Raw genomic sequence first — 13,346 nt, forward strand, 5'->3', positions numbered from 1 at the left:
GTAAGTACCTCTTATTGATAGAGAGGCTGACACAGTACTCATCCTGTCTGATACTGATGATGACACACAGCACGGGTGACACATGATAGACCCACACACAGCGGTGCATAGAGCCTCCCCCATCTCTCCATCTCTCTTTGTGTAGTCTCTCTCTCTCTCCCTCCCTCTCTCCCTCTCCCTCCCTCTTATCTACATCCTAGCCCTCTCGCTCTCCCAGCTCTCTCCCCATCTCCCTCCATATCTCTCTATCTCTCAGTGTGTGACTCAGTCCTGTGGTGCTGTAGCAGGTGTTCACCACTGGTGACCTCACAGTGCACCACCAAGGACATTGCCCTCATTTACGGTTGACATCCTGGCATTGTCTCATGATAACTCATAACCAGTTGCTTCACCTTTTCAGTATGCAAACTTGGTACGGTTCTTATGAAACTTTAATCCAATAGAGGAGCAGGTTGACAATAACAGTATGTATAGTACATGTGTACATGCATGTGAACAGATGTATATGGGTTTATTTGTATGTGTGTCACTCTTCTTTCACAACATACAGTACTGATGATAGTATCAACCCATTCCAGCTTCAGGTCAGTTGAAACTGACTGTAGAATAGGGTAGAATCTCTCTTCCACTGACCTGGAGCCTGTTGCTGGACCATCTCTGAGAGGTCCTGGAGGTGTATGAAGAGGACGAGGCCTCCGGCCCCGAACAGCAGAAGGAACCAGAAGGAGCAGGGCAGCTTGACGGCCGTGGCCCTCATCCGTCTTCTCCCACGCAGGGCGTCCACTATCCTACACTCCACCCACAGCATCCTGCTATCCTGCCTCAGCTCAGACTGCTGCCTGGGGAGAGAGAACAGGGACAGAGTCAGCCCAGATAGGACAGGACATAAGATATAGGAGCACAATATAGGACATAGCATGACATAGGATTAAATAGGTTATAATGACATTAATATAGGTAGGCTAATCATGGTTCTTCAACAGTTTGTGTTCACCTTACTGAGTGACAACTATAGAAACAAATTCTCTTTGACCTGCCAAATGCTTACCACCCAAGATGAATAAACATAGTGTATGTGAATGACCAGAGATGTTACATTTTATAAGCAGGAACTACTTAAAAGACATACTGTGTAGTATTCATGATAAACATAGGCTCTTTGAAGTCTGTTTGTAAATGACATCAAACAACATACGTCCTAAATGTGTTAAACTGTGGACAACTTGACATGAAATTAAGAAGCCATGTTTTTTATGAATCTGTGAGCCAGAATGAGGGTCCGTGCTCAGGCTATAATGAATGGTGGCCGGTGCACGAGAGAAAAAGCATCTAAATAGTTCAATGGAATCTCGCACTCAAACCATAAAAAGGAAAAAACCAAGGAGGCGGGATGCAAATATATACTTTATGTAATCAGTGCTCGAAATAATCCAAAAAGGTGAAAGTGCAAAGTGCTAAACATAAAAATGAGCATACGTTTCAGTTGCTATGCCTTCATCAGTGCTGTACAAACAAATTAAGTGGAGACACGCACTTAAGAAGACGACACCTGTGCGTAACAGGTGTAACAGGTAACAAGTTAACTAGATACTGGTGAATAGGGGGTCATCATCGGCGTCTATAAATATACAGAATGAGACTAGAAAAATATAAATAATGAACACATATAATTGAAAATAAGAAACAATTCATCAGCCCGTATGAGTTAATTGATGTCATAACCTTGGAGACCAATAGCAGTCAATCAGATATCAAACCACTTTGGCTGGCCTTCAGTCATGGATAAATCAGCCAGTACAATCAGATATCAAACCACTTTGGCTGGCCTTCAGTCATGGATAAATCAGCCAGTACAATCAGATATCAAACCACTTTGGCTGGCCTTCAGTCATGGATAAATCAGCCAGTACAATCAGATATCAAACCACTTTAGCTGGCCTTCAGTCATGGATAAATCAGCCAGTACAATCAGATATCAAACCACTTTGGCTGGCCTTCAGTCATGGATAAACCAGCCAGTACAATCAGATATCAAACCACTTTGGCTGGCCTTCAGTCATGGATAAATCAGCCAGTACAATCAGATATCAAACCACTTTGGCTGGCCTTCAGTCATGGATAAATCAGCCAGTACAATCAGATATCAGACCACTTTGGCTGGCCTTCAGTCATGGATAAATCAACCAGTACAATCAGATATCAAACCACTTTGGCTGGCCTTCAGTCATGGATAAATCAGCCAGTACAATCAGATATCAAACCACTTTGGCTGGCCTTCAGTCATGGATAAATCAGCCAGTACAATCAGATATCAAACCACTTTAGCTGGCCTTCAGTCATGGATAAATCAGCCAGTACAATCAGATATCAAACCACTTTGGCTGGCCTTCAGTCATGGATAAATCAGCCAGTACAATCAGATATCAAACCACTTTGGCTGGCCTTCAGTCATGGATAAATCAGCCAGTACAATCAGATATCAAACCACTTTAGCTGGCCTTCAGTCATGGATAAATCAGCCAGTACAATCAGATATCAGACCACTTTGGCTGGCCTTCAGTCACGGATAAATCAGCCAGTACAATCAGATATCAAACCACTTTGGCTGGCCTTCAGTCATGGATAAATCAGCCAGTACAATCAGATATCAAAACACTTTGGCTGGCCTTCAGTCATGGATAAATCAGCCAGTACAATCAGATATCAAACCACTTTGGCTGGCCTTCAGTCATGGATAAATCAGCCAGTACAATCAGATATCAAACCACTTTGGCTGGCCTTCAGTCATGGATAAATCAGCCAGTACAATCAGATATCAAACCACTTTGGCTGGCCTTCAGTCATGGATAAATCAGCCAGTACAATCAGATATCAAACCACTTTAGCTGGCCTTCAGTCATGGATAAATCAGCCAGTACAATCAGATATCAAACCACTTTAGCTGGCCTTCAGTCATGGATAAATCAGCCAGTACAATCAGATATCAAACCACTTTAGCTGGCCTTCAGTCATGGATAAATCAGCCAGTACAATCAGATATCAGACCACCTTGGCTGGCCTTCAGTCATGGATAAATCAGCCAGTACAATCAGATATCAGACCACTTTGGCTGGCCTTCAGTCATGGACAAATCAGCCAGTACAATCAGATATCAGACCACTTTAGCTGGCCTTCAGTCATGGATAAATCAGCCAGTACAATCAGCCAGGCATATCTCATTCTTATATGCATCTATTGTTTTTCTGGGAACACACGCCCTCTGATCAACTGGATCAAACGCTGGGAAGTGTATGTATCCATCTGCTGAATTCATTAACCAAACACACAAGGATGTTTGTAAAATGTATTCTGATAATAATGTTTCATTTTTCTACCATATTCCCAATTCCCATTTATGGGATATAGCTATTAGTATTTAGTATGCACTGTGGTCTTTTAAAGTATGATTACAGGAAAAACACACAAAAACTGTATGTGGACTGAATGTAGCACAGCTTGCAATGACAAACGTGTATTCTGTTCTGTTCTGTATAACTTACTGCATATCTAACTTCCCTTGGCAATAATGAAACAGGTGGCCCAGAAACGATTTATGGTCAGAATGAAATGATTATCACCATAACAAAGGGACAAATAAAGATTCAGTTGGTGGCCCTATTCCATTCACTATTCAATTACTACCTGAGCCCAGGGCTTGACAGGGGTAAAATGGGAGGCAAAATCCTGTTCACCGCAGAGCTAATTATTAGCTTATTTATGGCAGCTGGCTGATCTGTGGTCAGGAGTAATCCGTTCTGCTGCTGTGATGGAGATTACCCATCAGTAAATGAGATGAGCCACCAAACTGACTGCTATTCTGTTATGTAGAAAAGACCAGGGTTCAGATGGTATTTGTTTCTTTCAAATAATCTGAGCAACTGACTGAGGCTGCCTGAGGCTGCCAGGTGGGAAAGATTTGCACTTTTGGGACTATTATGTTGTTTCCATTGTGCTCGGCAAGTTCAATCAAGCACAGCTGAAGTATAGGTCTGTTTCTGCACTCCTTTGTTCCGGCTATCCAATTGGCTACAGTTTTGATAGTGGCAATGTCTCGCTCTCTTTCTGTTCATATCGCTGACATACGTAACATCCCACACTTCCCCCATCAAACATACAGTCAGCCCCACACCTCAGCCGGCAGCGGCCCCCAGCCACCTCACACATTCCCCTGCTCCCTGTGACGGTGACCTGGCTGCCCATGGCTGGCTCTGCAGGGGACACGTACACCCAGACACACTCAGACAAAGGGCTGATGACGGCTCAGACGCAAACAGACATGTTCAAACACCCTCACACATAACACCCAAACACCTTTAGAGTAGCTATTCTCTCTATGGTGCATAACAGCAAATGCTACAGATGAAGTCACAGGTAGGCTATTAACATACAGACAGCCCCTGCAGTAGTGTTCCCATGTTCAGGTGTAAAAAGACAGAATATATTACACAGCATGGCTGAGAGTGCCAATGTCCTAGCTACACTGCTATATGAAGCTTTGGACTTTGTGAATGCTTTTTAAACATCCTTAATTCAATAAATGAAAAGCCATAGTGTTATTGTGTCCAATCACTGGACTATTGTCAATGCTGTTACATAGAATTACAAGTTCGGACCAGAGAGCTTCACATTCGGCTTCATAATAATGACTTGCCCATTTGACTTCCTGACCTCAACCTGCAGAACATCTACAGTGGGCTACATGCAAAATGCAAAAATGACACACACACAATATCTCGTTAAGACAATGGTAAAAAAAAAATCTTAATCTGGGTTTACATACAGTATCGATAATGTGCAAAATGCACAATTATATTTAATGAGCACGTTTGAGTAATATTCCAGCTATAGCAGCCTGAAACCCAGCAGACCAGCTACTGGGAGCTCATTAAAGAGTACCACAGCATGAGGCTAGAGAGGGCAAAGGAGTTGCAGCTGGTATTGTGAAAGTCTCCAATGAAAGACATTCATAGAATTATTATGGGGATGCAGTGAAGAATAGTGAAGAGGAAATGGAGGGAAGTTTGTTGAGGAAACCGTTTCTCAGTACAGTATGTGTGTGTCCCAAATGGCATTCTATCCCCTATATAGTGCACTACTTTTAACCCTAGCCCTGTGGTCCCTGGTCAAAAGCAGGGTTCTTTCTGCATACAATAGTTTTGGGCGGGTCGCCCTAGTGTTTTTTCAGATACTGTTTGAAAAAAAGTCTGAATACAAGTAAATAAGTACAGTATAAAACACTGAATAGTACCACAGTCGTGAACAGGGTGTATCAGTCACCCAAGTTTATGGAGGCCACAGAATTTAGATTTTGTAAAAACTATTATTATTATTATTATTTTAAATGAAAATCGGGATAATTAAACGTTTTCAGTGTAAACTTAAAAGGACTAAAACCAGATATAAAGTATGTAGAAAAGATAATGGACCTATATTGTTTTAAATAAGAACTAACAATCACCAATATAAAGGCTAGACAGTCAGGGAGAATCAAAAAATCTACTAATTATGCATTCAGGAGTAGTTTTGTCATGGCATGGGGCCCCCATTGATTTTGTTATAATGTTGAGTCACTCAGATAGCATAAACCATGGCAAGATGTGTAGAATTGCAGGAAATTTGCTTTAGAACAACTACATTTTGTCACTGAGACCAAGAGGAGGGCCTCTAAAATGTTGGGTCGGCGACCGCACCATTGACCACCCCCATGGCAACGCCCCCGCCATGCCCCTACCACCTAAGTCCCATTTTGATCCAGAAAGTAATCTAAAAGTAGTGAACTATAAAGGGAATAGGATATAGTCTAACTATAAAGGGAATAGTCTTCCAAACCTCCCAGGTAATAGCATAATCACAGCACACAGCACAGAACAGTCTCTTTGTGTGTTGAGAACTTCTTATGACTCATTCTCAGCTACGGTACATAAACATCTCATTTTCATACAACTGAGGTATAAAAGGTAGGCATATACTTTTGTCATTTGAACCCCAAGAGCTACTGTATGGATTTCCATTTGTGAGAAGAATAAAATAAAAGAAGGAAAGCAGAGCTGGGTGTCTGGTTTGTTTGTACGAGGGTAAGAGATATTTCATGTTGTGATATGTGTTGCATAATGTAGCCATAGAGATAGGAGAATGTCTTTACTGGTGGTGCAAATCTTAATGCTCACCATCATAAAGTCTTTTCACATCTCCTTTTTTTGTTTCACGATAGTACATACACTACCGTTCAAAAGTTTGCGGTCACTTAGAAATGTCCTTGTTCTTGAAAGAAAAGCAAAAAAATTTGTCTATTAAAATAACATCAAATTGATCAGAAATACAGTATAGACATTGTTAATGTTGTAAATGACTATTGTAGAGTCAGTTTCTGCTTTTCTGTGAAGGGAGTAGTACACAGCGTTGTACAAGATCTTCAGTTTCTTGGCAATTTCCCGAATGGAATAGTCTTCATTTCTCAGAACAAGAATAGACTGCCAAGTTTCAGTAGAAAGTACTTTGTTTCTGGACATTTTGAGCCTGTAATCGAATCCTCAAACGCTGATGCTCCAGATACTCAACTAGTCTAAAGAAAGACAGATTTATTGCTTCTTTAATCAGGACAACCGTTTTCAGCTGTGCTAACATAATTGCAAAATGGTTTTCTAATGATCAATTAGCCTTTTAAAATTATAAACATGGATTAGCTAACACAACGTGCCATTGGAACACAGGAGTGATGGTTGCTGATAATGGGCCTCTGTACGCCTATGTAGATATTTCATAAAAAATCTGCCGTTTCCAGCAACAATAGTCATTTACAACATTAACAACATCTACACTGTATTTCTGATCAATTTTATGTTATTTTAATGGACAAAAATATGCTTTTCTTTCAAAAACAAGGACATTTCTAAGTGACCCCAAACTTTTGAACAGTAGTGTAATGTACCTGTTGATGTGTTGAGCGTGATGTCACTGAGGGAGGTGGTTACCAAGTAATTGTCCAGTGTTGGTCCTTAAAACTATAATAGCCAGGGCCTCCCGGGTGGCGCAGTGGTCTAAGGCACTGCATCGCAGTGCTAGCTGTGCCATCAGAGACTCTGTGTTCGAGCCCAGGATCTGTCGCAGCCGGCCGTGACCGGGAGGTCCATGGGGCGACGCACAATTGGCCTAGCGACGTTAGGGAGGGTTTGGCCGATAGGGATATCCTTGTCTCATCGCTCACTAACGATTCCTGTGGCGGACTGGGCGCAGTGCATTCTGACCAGGTCGCTAGGTGTACGGTGTTTCCTCCGACACATTGGTGCGGCTGGCTTCCGGGTTGGATGCGCGCTGTGTTAAAAAGCAGCAGCTTGGTTGGGTTGTGTTCTGGAGGACGCATGGCTCTCGACCTTCATCTCTCCCGAGCCCGTACGGGAGTTGTATATATATATATATTTTTTAACTATAATTGTCACGTTCCTGACCTGTTTTCTGTTAGTTTTGTATGTGTTAGTTGGTCAGGACGTGAGTTTGGGTGGGCAGTCTATGTTTTGTGTTTCTATGTTGGTTAATGGGTGACCTGATATGGTTCTCAATTAGAGGCAGGTGGTTTTCATTTCCTCTGATTGAGAGCCATATTAAGGTAGGTGTTTTCACATTGTTGGTTGGGGGTGGTTGTCTCCTGTGTCAGTGTCTGTGTATGTTACGCCACACGGGACTGTTTCGGTTTGTTTGTTCGTTCGTTCGGTTTATGTAGTCTGTTCCTGTTTCATGCGTTCTTCGTGTCATGTAAGTTCTTATGTTCAGGTGCGTCTACATCGTTTGTTGTTTTGTAGTTTGTTAAAGTGTTTTCGTGTTTTTTCGTCTTTACTTTAATAAATCATGTCATATCACGACGCTGCATTTTGGTTCAATCCATGCTCCTCCTCTTCGGATGAAGAGGAAGAGGAGAATCGTTACAATAATAGCCATCTGTTCTTTAGCATGAGTTGTCTTTCAGTCACGATAACTGTTCGTGTGTAGAATCTACACTGTAGATGACGAGTTAAAGAGACTAGTATTAAATTGCATCATACCATACACATTGACAATGAGTTAATTTGACATTCAAACTTCAACTGTCCCTGAAACCGTTGTTCCTGGTCTTCCTGGGTCCAATGTATACTCCCACAAAGTCTGTTTTCCTGCATGGGTAAACACACATACTGATCAATAGAGATGAGTCTGTACTGACCTCCCGTCCCTCCCCTTTAATCAATGCTTAATGTTTTACAGACAGACAAGGCAGGAACCATTTTAAATCCTTGAAAAATAAAGTTAGTTAAACCTAAACCAGGAAGTTGAATGGAGATCCAAGGGCAACATGGAAGTGTCTAAAATGTTGTTTAAGTATTAGGCTCTGGCAAATCTTTATGAAGGTATCAATAGGATCAAATTCATTAATTCATTGTCTGTGCTTTTAGAATGCCTGAGATGGATAGGCCTACCACTGTTCTATTACTCAGATTTGAGATGCGGATCTAAGGATTGTTTCTTTCCACTCTAACAAATTAGGTCTGACATAACATAGAATAACTCATTAACAACATAACAGAAGCTGCTTTAGCCATATTGTCCGTATTGTCTCTGCTCACTCAAGATACTAATTCAAATACAAAAGGTTAGGTTCATAGAGAGAGAGAGAGAAAGAGAGAGAGAGAGAGAGAGAGAGAGAGAGAGAGAGAGAGAGAGAAGAAAGAGAGAGAGAAAGAAAGAGAAAAGATAACTCTATCACCTACCTGAAACCTAATGCAGAGGAGTCCCCTAAGCTGTGCTCTTTTGTACTGTCCTTTACTGAATTACGCTCTTCACATTCAATCAAATAATTGCAGCGCCAAACACAATAATGCTAATTACAGTTTAATTAAATTAAACACTGCTTTTCCTTCACAGTTGTATTCAATCAGCAACCCATATTAAAGTGTATACATAATGCTATAATATGAAGCCACATCAGAATAGATCGTAGAAACTCATATTGCACTAAAGTCTGACTAAGACCTTGGAAGCTGTGCATGCATATATTACACAAAATATGTGTCTTTCATTAGCTGTGAAGGGGCTATATCTAAACCTCATTAATAAGCAAGGCCAAAAACAGGAAGTCCTGAGAGATACTAGCACTTTGTTTGATGTTGCATCAAATTTTGTTGGTTTGTCGGTTTGGATGAATTACATCAGCGTAATATGAGCGTAATATACAGAGTGGGCCAAAATTCCTCCACTGCGATATGAGAGACTGATCAACAACTACAGGAAGCATTTGGTTGCAATCATCACAGCTAAAGGTGGAAAACCAGGGGGCAATTACTTTTCACATAGGGGTATTGGGTGTTGCATAACTTTGTTAATTAAATAAATCAAATAAGTGTACTTCTTTTTTGTTATTTATTCACTCAGGTTCCCTTTATCTAATATTAGGTTTTGGTTGAAGATCTGATAACATTCAGTATCAAAAATACGCAAAAATCTGAAAGGGGGAAAAAACTTTTTCACGGCACTACATACTGGAGACACATTACATCGTAGCTCCAATATACCCAAAGTAACTAAACACAGTACAGATCTGTCTATCACGTTCGTCGTAAAGAGGAGACCAAGGCGCAGCGTGAGTAGAGTTCCACATCATTTTAATAAATCGAAACTCACCAAAAACAAAACAAATAAAGAACAAAAGAAACGTGAAGCTACTGGTATGCACTCAGGCAACAAAAAATAGTCTGCCATACACATGCTGCCAACCATGCTGGCAAAAAGATGCCTCCACAAGTTGAAATCCATGTGGGTGGATTTAGCAAATTTCGATGCAATTATATGAAATATGAAGAGGAGAATTACATGTTGTGTTGATACAGTTGGACAGTTGGAGAAGGACACAGGAAAAGACTAGTCCATTCCAGTTTCAGTGCTACATCTCAAGTCAGGTTATTTATCTGTACTTTTATATTTCAGCTTGCTTGGTACAGAGATAGAATAGTAGTCAACAAGTCAAAAGCAACACTTTGAAAGTAAAACACTAGAATGCTTTTATTTTCCAGCCTCCAATTGGCAGAGAAAGATTGGGTGCAGAGAGGCAGACATGTTATTAGTTCGATGTGTGGCTTCTTGCTGGACACTCTGCACAATTTGAAAGGTGTATGTTAACAGAGTGAGTCAATATAATTCTGAGTGCACACAACTAGTCACGCAAACGCCAATGCCCACTGGGAGACACATCTCGTCAAGTCCTCTCCAACACCTGAGTGCATAGAGTGTAACTTACAAGTGCTCTTTAACAAGAAGATATTGTATATTTCTAATACTTAATGTTACCACGGACCCATTAATTAACTTCTTAAGGCTAGGGGGCAGTATTCGGAAGTTCGGATGACTGACGTGCCCAAAGTAAACTGCCTGTTACTCAGGCCCAGAAGCTAGGATATGCATATAATTGGTAGCGTTGGATAGAAAACCCTCTGAGGTTTCTACAACTGTTACAATAATGTCTGTGAGTATAATAGAACTGATATGGCAGGCAAAAACCCGAGGAGAATCCATCCAGAAATGTTTTTGTTGTTGAGGTCACCACCCATTCAAATGCTTGTTTATGGGATATTCAAAGGAATTCCTCCCATATTGCAGTTCCTATGGCTTCCACTAGATGTGAACAGTCTTTATGAAACCGTCAGAGGTCACCAAGCGCAACATAGCTTCAGCGTGTAAATCAGCTAGAAAGATGTGTCGGCATCGAGTAATTGTCTCTGGCCCCCTCCCAGTTAGGGGGAGTGATGAGCTCTACAGCAGAGTCTCACAACTCAATCCCTGGTTGAAAACTGTTTTCTGCCCCTCCCAAAAGATAGAATTTGTAGATAATTGGCCCTCTTTCTGGGACTCACCCACAAACAGGGCCAAGCCTGGCCTGTTGAGGAGTGACGGACTCCATCCTAGCTGGAGGGGTGCTCTCATCTTATCTATGAACATAGACTAACTCCCCTAGCTCCACAATGAAATAGGGTTAGCCAGCCTGTCAGCTTAGTGGAGTCTGCCACTAGCACAGTCAGTGTAGTCAGCTCAGCTATCCCCATTGAGACCGTGTCTGTGCCTCGAGCTAGGTTGGGCAAAACTAAACATGGCGGTGTTCGCCTTAGCAATCTCACTAGAATAAAGACCTCCTCCATTCCTGCCATTATTGAAAGAGATCGTGATACCTCACATCTCAAAATAGGGTAGGTGGGTAGGCAGAGGGAGTCTGGAAGGGCATCAAGGAATCTTTGGGTTGTCTGAGGATTTATAGCACGACTTTTGATGCTCCTTGGTTGGGGTCTGAGCAGATTTATTTGTTGCGATTGCAAACGTAATAAAATGATGGTCCGATAGTCCAGGATTTTGAGGAAAAATATATTAAGATCCACAACATTTATTCCATGGGACAAAACTAGTTCCAGAGTCTGACTGTGGTAGTGAGTAGATCCGGAGACATGTTGGACAAAACCCACTGAGTCGATGATGGCTCCGAAAGCCTTTTGGAGTGGGTCTGTGGACTTTTCCATGTGAATATTAAAGTCACCAAAAATGTGAATATTATCTGCTATGACTACAAGGTCCGATAGGAATTCAGGGAACTCAGTCAGGAACGCTGTAAATGGGCCAGGAGGCCTGTAAACAGTAGCTAAAAAGTGATTGAGTAGGCTGCATAGATTTCTCAAAAGACGAAAACGTTGGGGATTTTTTTGTAAACTGAAATTTGCTATTGTAAATGTTAGCAACACCTCCGCCTTTGGGGATGCGCGGGGGATATGGTTACTAGTGTAACCAGGAGGTGAGGCCTCATTTAACACAGTAAATTCATCAGGCTTAACTTCTCTGCGCTACGGATCCCTTTTAGGGGATCATTTTCCTAAACAACCGCTGAATTGCAGGGCGCAAAATATTACTAAAAATATTTATAATCATGCAATCACAAGTGAAATATACCAAAACACAGCTTAGCTTGTTATTAATCCACCTATCGTGTCAGATTTTGAAAATATGCTTTACAGCGAAAGAAATACAAGCTTTTGTGAGTGTATCAATCAATGCTAGAACAGCTAGCCCCAAATTAGCATGGTCACGAAAGTCAGAAAAGCAATAAAATTAATCGCTTACCTTTGATAATCTTCGGATGTTTGCACTCACGAGACTCCCAGTTACGCAATACATTTTCTTTTTGTTCGATAAATATTACTTTTATAACAAAAAAACGCCATTTGGGTTGCGCGTTATGTTCAGAAAACTACAGCCTCGTTCCGGTCCTGAAAGGCAGAAGAAAATTCCCAAACGTCTCAGATTCAAAAATATGACTAAAAATATTTATAATCATGCAATCACAAGTGAAATATACCAAGCTTGTTGTTAATCCACCTATCGTGTCAGATTGTGAAAATATGCTTTGCAGCGAAAGCAATCCAAGCTTTTGTGAGTGTATCATTGAATGCTAGAACAGTTAGCCTTATATTAGCTTGGTTAGCTTGGTCACGAAAGTCAGAAAAGCAATAAAATGAATCGCTTACCTTTGATAATCCTCGGATGTTTGCACTCACGAGACTCCCAGTTACACAACAAATGTTATTTTTGTTCGATAAATATTACTTTGATAACAAAAAAACGCCATTTGGGTTGCGCGTTATGTTCAGAAAACCAAAGCCTCGTTCCGTTCGACAAAAATTCCAAAAAGTATCCGTAATGGTCGTAGAAACATGTCAAATGTTTTTTATAATCAATCCTCAGGTTGTTTTTAACAAACATAATCGATAATATTTACACCGGACCGTAACCTATTCAATAAGAGAGAAAAAGAAAATGGAGAGCTACCTTTCGCGCGCAGGAACTAATCAGAGGACACCTGACTAGTTTTGAAAAATCTCGCTCATTTTTCAAAATAAAAGCCTGAAACTATGTCTAAAGCCTGGTCACAGCCTGAGGAAGCCATTGGAAAAGGAATCTGGTTGATACCCCTTTAAATGGAAGAAAGACGGGCCAGGAAACACAGATAAAAAAAATAAAAAATCACTTCCGGGTTAGATTTTCTCAGGTTTTCGCCTGCAGAATCAGTTTTGTTATACTCACAGACAATATTCAAGAGGTTAATTCTTACGGATGAATTCCCGTTAACGGGATCGATTTGACAACAGCCAGTGAAAGTGCAGGGCGCCAAATTCAAACAACAGAAATCTCATAATTAAAATTCCTCAAACATACAAGTATTATACACCATTTTAAAGGTAATCTTGTTGTTAATCCCTCCACAGTGTCCGATTTCAAAAAAGCTTTAAGACAAAAGCATACCATGC

The sequence above is a fragment of the Salvelinus namaycush genome, chromosome 30 (genome assembly GCF_016432855.1).
Source record: "Salvelinus namaycush isolate Seneca chromosome 30, SaNama_1.0, whole genome shotgun sequence".
Classification (NCBI taxonomy): Eukaryota; Metazoa; Chordata; class Actinopteri; order Salmoniformes; family Salmonidae; genus Salvelinus; species Salvelinus namaycush.